A 13,384-nucleotide genomic window follows, 5' to 3' on the forward strand; every position below is an offset into this window, starting at 1 on the left:
CCATTTTTTACTTAGTTCATGCTGAGTTAAGGTGTTTCTTTAGAAGAGATGCCAGGCTATTTTAGTGATTGGTATAAAACAAGTCTAAAGTAATAATAACATGGGGTATTTTAGCAGAACAGAATAAACTGTTCCCCAATTCATTACTGATGTTTCTGTAATCTCAAGGTACCAATAGAGATGAGACTGGTTTTCGTTGGTGCAAGTAAATAAACAATCACTTAAATCAGAGTACAAAGCTGTTATCTCAAATACTTGCAGCAGATAGTAAATTATTCAGAACATACCTCATCTATCTGTCAAAAATCACACTAAGTAAAAAGGTGGGTTTGAATACTAATATATTATGCAAAAATATCAAGAATGATTACATTTTAATCACTGAATGCAGTGCAAATTGGAGGAGATGTGGCATGCAAGTAAATAAAATACTAATTCCAATTTTAGTGAATTATAAATTCACTAGGATTATAATTTATGTACTATCTTAAATTTTTAGATAATATGCAATTGGATATCCTAGCTTTGCTCTGAGAATAAATCCCAATAAAAGGAAGCATCTATTTTTGTTTTGGTTACATTTAACACAAGTTGTAGTGAATAAAAGCTTTTTAATTTAGATACTAAAACAAAACGCTTAGCTCATTTTAAAGAAGAAATGCTTTTATAAGTTTTTTGTTTGTTTTTGTTCAGGCATCTTTGGGAAAGACCTACTCTTAGGGTTTTTGTTTTGTTTTGTTTTTGTAAATAATTATTCGTATTCAATTTAACTAGCAGGAACTTTCTGTCTACTCTGTACCTTTACAACCTAGGAAAAATTCTTACTATGCGGTATTCATATAAGTCTGATGAAAAAATATGAACAATACATTTATTTTAGTGTTCTTTTCTATCTTTAAATTGCATTTACAATTTGTTAGAGTGTTTTTGGCATTATTCTAAGTAGGAATCTACATAATTTTCTACTAATCTGGAATAATTAAAGAGAGTAACTTTAGGAAAGCTGATTTTTCTTATACACGTTTGATCTCTTGAAAAAGCATATGAATAAATAGGAGACTCTAGACAAAAGCTTTTATTCTCAATGGAGAAGTTATTTGGGGAGCAAGTTTTATAAAGAAATTAATAGGAATAGTTCAACTTGATTATTTGGTAATTTTTTTAATGCTTATTTATTTTTGAGAAAGAGAGATAGAGCACAAGCAGGGGAGGGGCAAGGAGGGAGGGAAACAGAATCCAAAGCAGACTCCAGGCTCTGAGCTGTCAGCACAGAGCCTGACTTGGGGCTGGATCTCAGGAATCATGAGATCATGACCTGAGCCCTAGTTGGATGCCTAACCAACTGAGCCACCCAGTCGCACCGTGGGGCCCTTTACTTTATGACCCATCCCCAAAGAGTCAGAGCTAGTTGGGGGGGGGAGTGGAGGAGGTGGTCAGGGACAGGACTAAAAGGAGACAAGGAGATGTGGGGGATTGAAGAGGCAGATGTACAATTTAGGAAGCCTCTGGTTTCTTAAGCTGAAGATTAATAGAAATTAGTGTAAACTTGATAGTTTAATAGCAAGGCTACAGGGGTTCAGCAGAATCTGTTTGTCATATAATATCCTTGTTTTCTAAACACTTTCTAAGAGATTAAATATAATTCAAAAACTGCCATACGATCAAGTTGTTGTGGATGACTCTATTAATCACTAAATCAAATCAGGTATAAGAACCTGAGGGCAGTTGGTCCTGGCTTTGCATATGATTTCTGCTCTAGCCTCTACCAGCGTTAAGAATGCCAAAGTCTAGCAGGTAATGGACTAACAGCAAAGATCCTATTAGGAACAGATTGTTTTCCTTCCTAAGAAATACAAAGGAGCCGAGAGCCTGGTACAGAGAGAAAGTTTTCCAGGACTTTCTCACTTTCAGTTAGGTGGGAAATTGATTATGTTAACTGTACCCTAAAAATAAATTAGATTAACTTTAAAATACTTGCCTTTTTAAATTCAGATAATATTTGAAAAGTTAAATGTATATCATTTTATTTTTCTTTACTTGGTGAAATTTCTGAAAAAACTTTTGACATTCATGAGTGTTGGAATCAATAACAAGTAAAATATCTGCCTTTTTGTTTAAAATATCCTGTTTTTTTTCTTTCATGTTTCACAATGTATTTATTTTAACCATAAATTATTATACATTGTTATATTTTATTTACCTAGAATGATAATGTTGAATATTTTAATATAAAGTCAATGATTCAATTTAATAGTAATTCCACTTAATATTAATCTCATATCCATGTTTCTTAAAAAAAATACAGATTGCCTTATAAAAGGAAATAAAAAGTTATAATCTCCTCCACTCATTTATAGTCTTGTTTGGAAATTTAGGTAATTAACTAGTCTTTGAACTTAGAATACATATTGCTCCCGACTAATATAAGTGCTACACAGACTCTCTTGATCCTCTTTTTTAGTTATAAGAACATTTCCTGGAAAACCATTTTCAACAAAGTCCCTGATTTCTTTTCTTTAATTTTATATCATTGATGTGAGATCATGGAGCCCAACGGTAGGAAAAGAATTCTTGAGACGTTTATAGTGCAAAAGGTGTTTCTATTATAGGACAGGGACAGGACCCATGGACGGAAGAGCTGCATTGTGACTGTGAGAAGTGACTGATTATGTAGTGTTTTCTATCCTATACAGGTGAAGGTGATGTGAGGGTTTCAGGAAATTGAGTTCATAGGTTTCTGGAGGTCTGACTATTATTATTAAGATTGTGTTTTGCTTGTAAATCATTAAGACTTAACCAACTATAGTGGAATTTCATGTCCTACGTTACTGAGATCTTTATCAGCTAACCATTGTTTTTTCTGATGGGTTCTAATGTCTACTGTTTAGCTCACTTGATGATACTTTTTCTCAACCAATAATCAATGAAGCTATGTCAGTTTGTGTCTTGAAATCACTTGAAAACAGAAGACAATATTTATAAATTTAAAAGTCAGAAAGAAAGAATTTGTAACAAAAAAAGTCCTAGCATTGGTCTAGTTGCAAATGAAAGAAGTTTCATGTGTTAGGCAGAATAATATGTCCACTCCCTCATCTCTGTAACCTGCATATATGTTACTTTCCATGACAAAAATGACTTTGCAGGTGTAATTAAATTAAGAATATTAAAATTGGGATATTATCGCAGATTACCTGAATTTAACCACAGCATCCTTTCAATTAAATGAAAGATTCAAAAGAGTCGGAATCAGAGAAGGAGAGGAAAATGGATGCAGAGGTTGGAGTGCTGGTTTTGAAGGTGGAAGGGATTGTTAGCTAAGGAGTGGGAGAAGCCTCTGGAAGTTGCAAAAGGTGAGGGATGAACTGTAGACACCTTGACTTTAACCCCATGAGACCATTTTGGACTTCTGAACTATAGAACTATAATGTAAGTGTTCTCTTAAGGCACTAAATTTTGGATTTTGTTACAGTGCGGCAGCAGTAGAAAACGACTACATTTCTAAAGAAGAAAAGGAATATGGTGTTAAATTGTACCCCAGCAACTGACAAATGGATATGCTCATGATTTCCCACCCATTTCTTCTTCTAACCCATTGACTGTCATTACCAACTATGATCATATGTCTCTCATTAGCAACAAACAGGTGCTTAGATTGTGCCCATTTGGTAGTATCACTCCCAAATACTTTTCTCTCCATATTAGACATCAGTTCCTAGAGAATATAATTATGCATCATTTATTATTATCTTAAATATTGACCTGGTTTATAAACCCTAATAAATGTTAGTACTTTTTCCTAACAAGTCCGGTGGATCACCTCTTGCTGAGATGGTGTAATTACAAATACTGAATTATATGTGACAAATTTTATAGAGTGGAGAGATCACTGTAGAACAGAATGGTCGGGGAGAATTTCTAAAGAAATTTTACCATTTATTAGTACCTCTATTGAGAAGTGAACACAATAAATAAATAGATGTTAATTTCTCAAATTAGGCCTTCATGTGATGTCAGTAAAGGGTTTTGAAGAGCAATTATATGAGATTCTTAGAAAACTCCATGAATTTCAATTTACAATTACCTTTACCTTTTACCTCACTCTAGGGCAAGGGAAGGAATGAAGAATTTAATGATAAGTATAATAACATATATGATGAGGGCAAAAGAGTTGTCATGGAAGGAAAGTGGAAAAATTTTCTGACTTCTTTCTTGCATATAGCATTGTTGCATCACTGAGTCTTCTTCATTGGTACTATATTTATCAATATTCCAAAGTTAATAAGTATGCTAAAAATGATACTTTCAATACAAGAGTAACCAGTCCAATTAAGCATGATAGGTACTTCCAGCCTTTTCTGATCTTGGAAGGGAATCTGCAATCTCATGAAACAAGGATATGACCACCCTAATATTCTTGTAAAAGTTGAAGAAAGCTTTAGTATAAAATAAAATATCAACCTAATCCTTTTCCAACTCAATTTCCAAAGTACTTGCATAAGAGACTATTCTTTTGCATTTTTCCCCCTCTGCTTTAAGTCATGTGTTAGTGCCCATTTGAAGGGAAAGAACAGATACTCAGTAAAAAGAGGCTTGCTGTAAGGAAACTAGTCAATTGTGTGTAATGCAAGGAAAGGAAATTGAACTGTATGTCGCAGAGACAAGAGATAAGAAATAAAAATTTGTCAGTGAGACAGATATACCTTTATACATTTTTCCTTATGGATCAACATGGACGCTATGCTAATTTCTGCTTCTTTATGAATATCATTGTGACTCCTCTATCTTTTCAAGCCCTTCAAGCTCTTTTCTTCTTACTGGTCACCATCCTCCAAATGATTTGACATTCTCCTGGTCATGGCATTTCTTAATTGTGGCACTAATTGACATTTCAATTCCAGGGCTCTTATCACTGACTGAAACATCTGAAACTTTAGGTCAAAGCTTTAAGACAAAGAGCAATTATGCCTCTCCCCTAACTAACTGCAAGTCAACACCTACAGAGCCAAATTCATTTTCTTCCCCTCCAGTGTAAACTGTATCTTTCTGTTGTGCTTCTGATAACAGATTGATGTTTCTGGAATTTATCTTAGATTTATCTGAGTAACACTGGGTAGTAACACAGATTTACCAGTAACACTGAGCTTCACCACTCCTGGCTTTACCACATAATTTTGATTCTATATTCATAATTCTTCTCATATGTGGTCTACATGTTTACAGTCTTGTATAGGAATTAAGAATGGGAATTCTGAGGTAGGATGTCTGAGTTCAAGTTCAAACTCCATCTCTTGTTGTGTATCTGAGACAATTTCCATAACCTCTCAGTGTCTCAGTTACATTCACAGTAAAATGGGGCAAATAATTATACTTTTCTCATAGGTTGGTGTGAAATTAAATAAATAAAACATAAAGCACATGAAGCATGGTCATATTTTAAGCACCATATAGGACTTATATAGTAATAGTAGTAATTTCCATTCTAACTGCAATTGCTGTAAATTTAATCATGTTAGACTATATAATAACTTCTTTATAGGTCTTCTTGTTAGACCCATCTTCCTAAATCATGAATTAAGTCAAAATTTCTATATTAAAATGTATTTGTGACTTTTCTATGACCTCCAAATCTAAGTTCATATTTAGCACTCCTCAATCTACCCTAACTTAGTGTCCCATATTTGTCTGTTTACCACAATCCTCTGCAATCACTTTGCTTTAGTCACATGAAATTTCACATACTTTCATGACTGCAAGCCTTTCCTTAGTCTTTTCACCTCCCCTAACTCCAGCCTTACAGGTACATACAGAAACTTTTGAACTTTTTCTTCCTTAGAAGAGAAATTATAACTTATTTTTTGTTTTCCCACAGCATTTTCTAATTTTCTCAGTTAAAGTGCTGAAGTCTTGTTAATAGCTCCTGGTTATATGTTACCAGCCCCCACTGAAGGTTGAAAACATTGACTTACTTTTATGTACCCGTTATGCATGGCACAGAGAATAATGATTAGTAAATAGTCATTTACAAAATTGATTAGTATATGAAAGAATTGAGATACATGTTGAAGAGTAGAGGTTGAATTTTGAGTTAATTTGCTGATTTTTTTAAAGAATCATTAGCACAGGCTAGGACTATTTATTTCAGAACTGATGTCTTCAGTAACTTAATTTTCTGCCATTTTATCTACTATCAGTCCTTATACTTTTATTGTAATCTTATCCCATTAAGTGAAAAAAAATGTTATATATCATACAAATAAAAGCCAGTATAAACTTTGGCTTGGAAATAGCATCACATGTTTTTGTGTACGGATAATATTTCATCGCTGCCACTATTTTGTAACATATTATTAAAGTAATTTTTAAAATTGTTATTCTTAAAGAAATAAAGGATTTGTTTCTGAAATAATACAACAGAATAGTCCAAATAAATTTTACTTCAAAAATATCTCTCAAGGTTGACTGTAATCCTCTCCATAAAACAGGCACTATCTTCATCTCATCTTCTGCCACACCCGAGAGTGTCTCCTGGTGGGGGGCGTTACATACATCTGGTTTTTAGGTCTGGTTCCCCAGGTTTTGTGGCTGCCACCCAGGAGACACCACCTGAACATCTGGCTCTAGTGGCTGGGGGAGCTTTAACTCCTGGGTCGCATGGGATTATGACCATCAGAGAGATGGTTCTGGCAAGCTCCAACCCTAGGACACTGCCCAGACAGTGAAGTGAGGAATGCCCTCTAGTGTTTTTGTGAAGTAGGCCCCTTTGCTTGTTTTGAGGCTTCAAGTTTGGTGCCCATTTAGTGGGCTCTGGAGCTGCTGTCAAGGAATGTAGGCAGTGTGTGCTGTCTTGGGACTCTCCCTCTGCTGTGCTCAAGCTCATGATTGTCACCCATAAATGAGCTTATACACTCATCTGGAGCCCCTGTTTTTATGACTCCCACTCAGGGGACCTCTCAACCTGGTGGCTCTGGTAATGCAGACCTTATGCGTAGACAGCAGATGTTATGCTTACAGTCCCAAATGACTGTATATATTTGTCTCATTTAAAAAGCTGATGCTTAAGGTTCTAGCTTCCAAGTCATCCTGAATCTAGGTGCTGAGATCCTACTATTAGGGGCGCTGACAGGTCTTGGTACATTATCAACTACTGGCAGCTATTAAAAATATAATAGGCTGCTTGGACAAGTACAAAGGTTTGAGAGACAGCCAAGAGCTGAGGCAAGGTTGAACAACAACATTCATCTTCTATGCAAGGCAAACACTTTAAGACTGGGAGAAGTGGTTTCATCTACTGTATAGAAACCAATACAACGAGTCCAGCAAATTTAAGAAAAAGGGATATATTCCAAATGAAAGAATAAAACAAAACCTTGGGGTGGTGGTGGGGGGATAAACAAAAACTTAGTGAAATAGAGGTAAGTAGATGAGTAATTTACCTGATATAAAATTCAAAGTAATAAATAAAAAATTAATGAAGTTGCCCACTGAATTGGGAAGAACAATGGAGGAACACAGTGAAACTTCAACAAAAAGATGTAAAATATAAGAAAATACCAGATAGAAGTCACAGAGCTGAAGAATGCAATAAGTAAACTGAAAAATACACAATAGTTATTCAACAGCAGACTATATAAAGCAGAAGAAAGGATTAGACAACTTGAAGACAAGGCAATGGAAGCCACCTAGCATGAATAGCCAACCAAAAGAAAACAAAAATGAAGATAGCTTAAGGAAGTTATAGGCAACCTCAAATGGACTAATATTTGCATTGGAATGACAGAGAGAGATAAAAAGGCAGAAAGTTTATCTAAAGAAAAATAATGGCTATAAAACTTCTGTAATGTGCAAAAGAAACAAGATCTGTAGATTGGGGCATCCCAGAGAGTTTCAGAGAAAAGGTACCTATAGAGACCCACAGCAAGACTCATTATAATTAAAATGTCAAAGGTTAAAGACAAGAAAAGAATATTAAAAGCAAAAAGAGAAAAACAATTTATTACATATAAATTATGTGTATAACAAGGCTATCAGCAAAATTTTCAACAGAAACTTTGCAGGTCAGAAGGGAGTGGCACAATATAAAGTATGGGGAAAAAATACAACCAAGAATACTCTCCCAGCAAAGTTATCATTCAGATGTGAAGTAGAGAGTTTTCCAGACAAACAAAAGCTGAAGGAGGTCATCAGCACTAACCTGGCCTTAGACAGGATGTTAAAGGAACTTTGGTAAACCGAAAAGAAGGGGCACTAATTTGTAAGAATACACATAGAATAAATCTCGATGGAAAAGTTAATATATAGTAAACGAGGAGGTAGATTAATTACATAAAGTTAGTATGAAAGGTTAAAAGATAAAAGTAGTAAAAACTATGAGTACATAATTACTTAAAGAATACACAGCACTAAAAAGTGTAAAATGTGATATCAAAAACATAAAATGTGGGAGGGGGAGAATAATGTGAGTTTTACATTGGGATCAAACTTAAGTTGTTATCAGCTTACAACAGCTTGCAATGTAGGTTGTTATATGTAAGCCTCGTGTTAATCACAAAACAAAAACCTATGGGTAATACATAAAAGATAATGAGAAAGGAATATAAGCACATTACTACAGGAAATCATTAAGTCACAAAGGAACAGAGCAAGAGAAGAAGAACAGAGAGTAACTACAAAAATAGCAGGAAAATAATGAAAAAATGTTGGCAATAAGCACAAACACATCAATTATAACCTTAAATGTAAATGAACTAAATTATCCAATCAAAATACATGCCTTTTGGGGTGCCTGGTGGCTCAGTTATGCATCTGACTTCAGATCAAGTCATGATCTCGTGGTTTTTGAGTTGACAGTTCAGAGATGGAGCCTGCTTCCGATTCTGTGTCTCTCTCTCTCTCTCTCTCTCTCTCTCTCTGCCCCTCCCCCCTCCCACTCTGTCTCTCTCTCTCAAAAAAATAAATAAACATTAGAAAATTAAAAAGAAAAAAGATACATACCTTTGCTGAATGATTGTAAAATTTTTTTTTTCAACGTTTTTTTATTTTATTTTTGGGACAGAGACAGAGCATGAATGGGGGAGGGGCAGAGAGAGAGGGAGACACAGAATCGGAAACAGGCTCCAGGCTCTGAGCCATCAGCCCAGAGCCTGACGCGGGGCTCGAACTCACGGACCGCGAGATCGTGACCTGGCTGAAGTCGGACGCTTAACCGACTGCGCCACCCAGGCGCCCCTGCTGAATGATTGTAAAAACAAAAATGGGGCTCCTGGGTGGCTCTTCTGCTATTTTTTTGGAAGAGTTTCAGAAGGACCGGTATTAATTCTTCTCTAAATATTTGGTAGAATTCACCAGGAAAGACATCTGGTCCTGGACTTTTGTCTGTTGTAAGGTTTTTGATTACTGATTCAGTTTCCTTACAAGTAATCAATTTGTTCATTTTCTACTTCATCATGATTCAGTATTGGTAAGTTATATGTTTCTAGGAATTTATTGATTTCTCCTGTGTTGTCCAATTTATTGGCATATAATTGTTTATAGTAATTTTATATAATATTTTGTATTTCTGGGGTATCAATTGTAACATGCCTTTCATTTGTGACTTTATTAGGTTGAGTCCTCTCTCTTTCTTACTGATGAGTCTAGCTAAAGGTTTGTCAATTTTGTTTATCTTCTCAAAGAAATAGATCTTAGTTTTATTGATCTTTTCTATCCTCTTTTTTAGAATCTATTTCATTTATTTCTGCTCTAATCTTTGCAATTCCTTCCTTCTTGTATTTTGGAATTTCATTTGATTTTCTTCTCTAGTCCTCTGAGGTGTAAAGTTAGGTTATTACAGACTTTTCTCATTTCTTGAGGTAGACATTTATTGCTATCTGTTCCCTCTTAAAACTTTTTGCTGCATCACATAAATTTTGGTAAGTCACATTTCCATTTTCATTTGTCTCAAGGTATTTATTTAAATTTTTCTTTTGATTTCTTTTTTGACACATTGGTTGTTGAGTAGCATGTAGTTTACCTTCACATTTTTGTGAATTTTTCCATTTCTTCATGTAATTAATTTCTAGTTTCTAACACTATGGTCACAAAAGATGCATGTTATGATTTCATTCCTCTAAATTCATTAAGACCTGTTTGTGGCCTAACATACAATCTGTTTTGGAGAGTGGTTCATGTGCACTTGGGAAGAATGTGTATTCTGCTGCTTTTGGTTGGAATGTTCTATAAGTGATTGTTAAGTCCGTTTGATCTACCATGTTGTTTCAGGTTGATGTTTCCTTTTTGATAGGAACTCCTATCAAAACTCCTTTGACAAAGCTAGCATTACCCTGATACCGATTCCAGATGAGGATGCCACAAGAAAGGAAAATTATAGTCCAATATCCCTGATGAATATAGTTGCAAAAATTCTCATCAGAATATCAGCAAACCAGATTTGACATTAAAAGAATCATACACTAGAATCAAATGGGATTTATTCCACATATGCAAGGATGGTTCAATTCCTGCAAATCATTGAATGTGACTCACCACATTAACTAAATGAAGGATAAAAAATCATATGATTATCTTGATAGACACAGAAAAGCATTTGATAAAACTTAATATCCATTTATAATGAAAACTTTAAACAGAGTATCTCATATACCTAAACACAGTGAAAGCCATGTATGACAAGCCCACTCCTAATATCATTCTCAACAGTGAAAACCTGAAAGCCTTTCCTCTAAGGTCAGAAATAAGACAGGGATGTCCACTCTTGCCACTTCTATTCAACATAGCGTTGGAAGTCCTAGGTAGAGCAGTTAGACAAGAAAAAGATAGAAGGCATCCAAATTGGAAAAGATGTAAAATTGTCACAATTTAGGATCACATGACTTTATATATGGAAAACTCTAAAGACACCATAAAAATTAGTTAGAACTAATAAACAAATTCCATAAGGTTGCAGGATGCAAAATCAATACACAGAACTCTGTTGTATTTCTATACACTAATAATGAACTATCTGAAAGAGAAAAAAAGAAAATAATCCCATTTATAATAACATAAAAATAATAAAATAATTAGGAATAAACTTAACCAACAAGGTGAAAAGCCTATATATTGAGAATTACAAGACACTAATGAAAGAAATGGAAGAAGACAAAAATAAATGGAAAGATATTCTTTGCTTCAGATTGGAAGAATTAATATTGGTAAAATGTTCATACCCAAAGAAATATATAAATTCAGTGAAGGCCTTATCAAAATCACTATGTTGTTTTGTCAGAGAAAAAGAGCAAGCAATCCATTTCTATAGAACCATAAAATTTCTATGGAACCATAAAAGACCAAAGCACTCTTGATAAAGAAGAACAAAGCTGAAGGCATTGTGCTCCCTGATTTTAAAGAATACTACAAGTATAGCAATTAAAACAATATGGTAGTGACATAAAACCAGATACATATCAATGGAACAGAATAGAGAACCCAGAAATAAAACCACACACACACACACACACACACATATATATATATATATATATATATATATATATATATATGGTCAGTTAATTCATGACAAAGAAACCAAGAATATATAACAAAGGATAGTCTCTTCTATGATAGATGTTGGGGAAATTGGACAGCTACATCCAAAAGAATGAAACTGGAGCACTGTCTTAGACCATACACAAAAATTAACTTAAAATGGGTTAAAAACTTGATCATGAGACTGGAAACCATAAAACTCCTAGAAGAAAATAGAGACAGTAAGCTCCTTGACATAGGGTGTTGGAAATGATGCTTTGAATCTGACACCAAAATGAAAAGCAACAAAAGCAAAAATAAACAAGTCAGACTACATCCCCCAGCAAAGGAAACCATCAACAAACTGAAAGGCAACTTGCTGAATTGGAGAAAATATTTGCAAATCATATATCTGGTATGGGGCTGATATCCAAAACATATTAAGAATTAATCCAACTCAAAAGCAAGAAAAACAACCAACCCACAGTTGGCCAACAGCTACATGAAAAGATACTCTACATTATTAATCATCGAGGAAGTTCAAATAAAAACCACAATGAAATATCCTACACCCAATATATGTGATGGAATATCATTTAGCTGTTTAAAAAGAATGTAATCTTGGAACACCTGGATAGCTCAGTCGGTTGAGCCTTGGACACTTGTTCTCGGCTCAGGTCATGAACTCACACTTCAGTTCCTGAGTTCGAACTCCACATCTGGGTCTGTGCTGACAGTGTGGAGCTGCTTGGGATTCTCTCTCAGCCCCTCCCCGGCCCGTGCTCTATCTCGCTCTCAAAAATAAATAAACATTAAAAAGTAATGTAATCTTGCTCTCTGTGACTGGTGAATTGTGAACTCTCTAAGATGTATGGCATTCTGGAGGGTATAGTACATTGTACCAAGTAAGGTTGCAGATTTAACATTCTTGACTTACTCAGTTTGAGATTTCCAGGTTTGATGGAAATGTATACAATAAATTGTCAGTTCTAGTGCTCACTCCCTTTGTGCCTTCCTGAAAGATTGACCTTACAGAGAATGAAGGAGAAACATAGGATGAGTGTAAACTGGTAGTGTTTAAATGCCCTGCATTGACGATAAGGGTATGTTAAATTATGACCATTGTTGATAAAAATTCTGAGGTCAGAAATGACAAAGCAGGGCACTTGTTTCTGATTTCAATGTATTCTTAAAAATACTTGCATTGAGAATACTTAAAAATAATTTTATTCTTTGATTTAGAGTACTTTTTTTTAGTGAATTCATCTTAACTTGCAAATGTGACTCAGTGCCTGATACACTGTTTTTTCATTCCACCTTCCTTGTCTCAGCTTATTATGTAGGCATCCCCCCCCCCCGCCCCCGCCGCCCCATAGGTCTATGTTTACACTGTTTATTCAGGTTAATACCATTTACTGTTATGTTAAGGAGCAGACCACTTGTTCTATTTCTCACAGTTCTGGTAAAATATAAATAAAGAGAATAGTTTTAGTACTACAGGATGATTAAATTTGAATTTTGGGTCATTATATTATTGATATGAAAGACATACAGGTTTGTTTTTCTGCTTAATTATTTTTAAGAGTTTTACCTGCTGTGATCTCCCCAATATATTTGAACATACACTAATTGTAATAAGAATAATAGTTTGGAGGTGGAGGCGGAATGAGGTCTCCCTTTTGTTCTTTGATTTTAGTCTAGACATTTTGGTCTTGGAAGTTCTTTATGTATTTAAATATTTAAAGACCTTTATACAAATTTTAATGCTACAGAGTTAAAAAGAAAGTAGGGGCGCCTGGGTGGCTGATTAGGTTAAGCAACTGACTCTTGACTTCAGCTCAGGTCATGATCTCATGGTTCATGAGATTGAGCCCCATAGCAC

At 34.7% G+C, this 13,384-nt stretch overlaps 1 protein-coding gene across 2 annotated transcripts in view; it reads left to right on the forward strand.

Moving 5' to 3' along the window:
* Nucleotides 1–13,384, forward strand: part of GRID2 (glutamate ionotropic receptor delta type subunit 2) — a 1,453,175-nt gene that overhangs the window by 414,872 nt on the left and 1,024,919 nt on the right. The window lies entirely within an intron of this gene.

The sequence above is a fragment of the Lynx rufus genome, unplaced genomic scaffold, assembly GCF_022079265.1.
Source record: "Lynx rufus isolate CCGP_SWC_20201006 ecotype Redwood Valley unplaced genomic scaffold, mLynRuf1.p SCAF_3, whole genome shotgun sequence".
Classification (NCBI taxonomy): domain Eukaryota; kingdom Metazoa; phylum Chordata; class Mammalia; order Carnivora; family Felidae; genus Lynx; species Lynx rufus.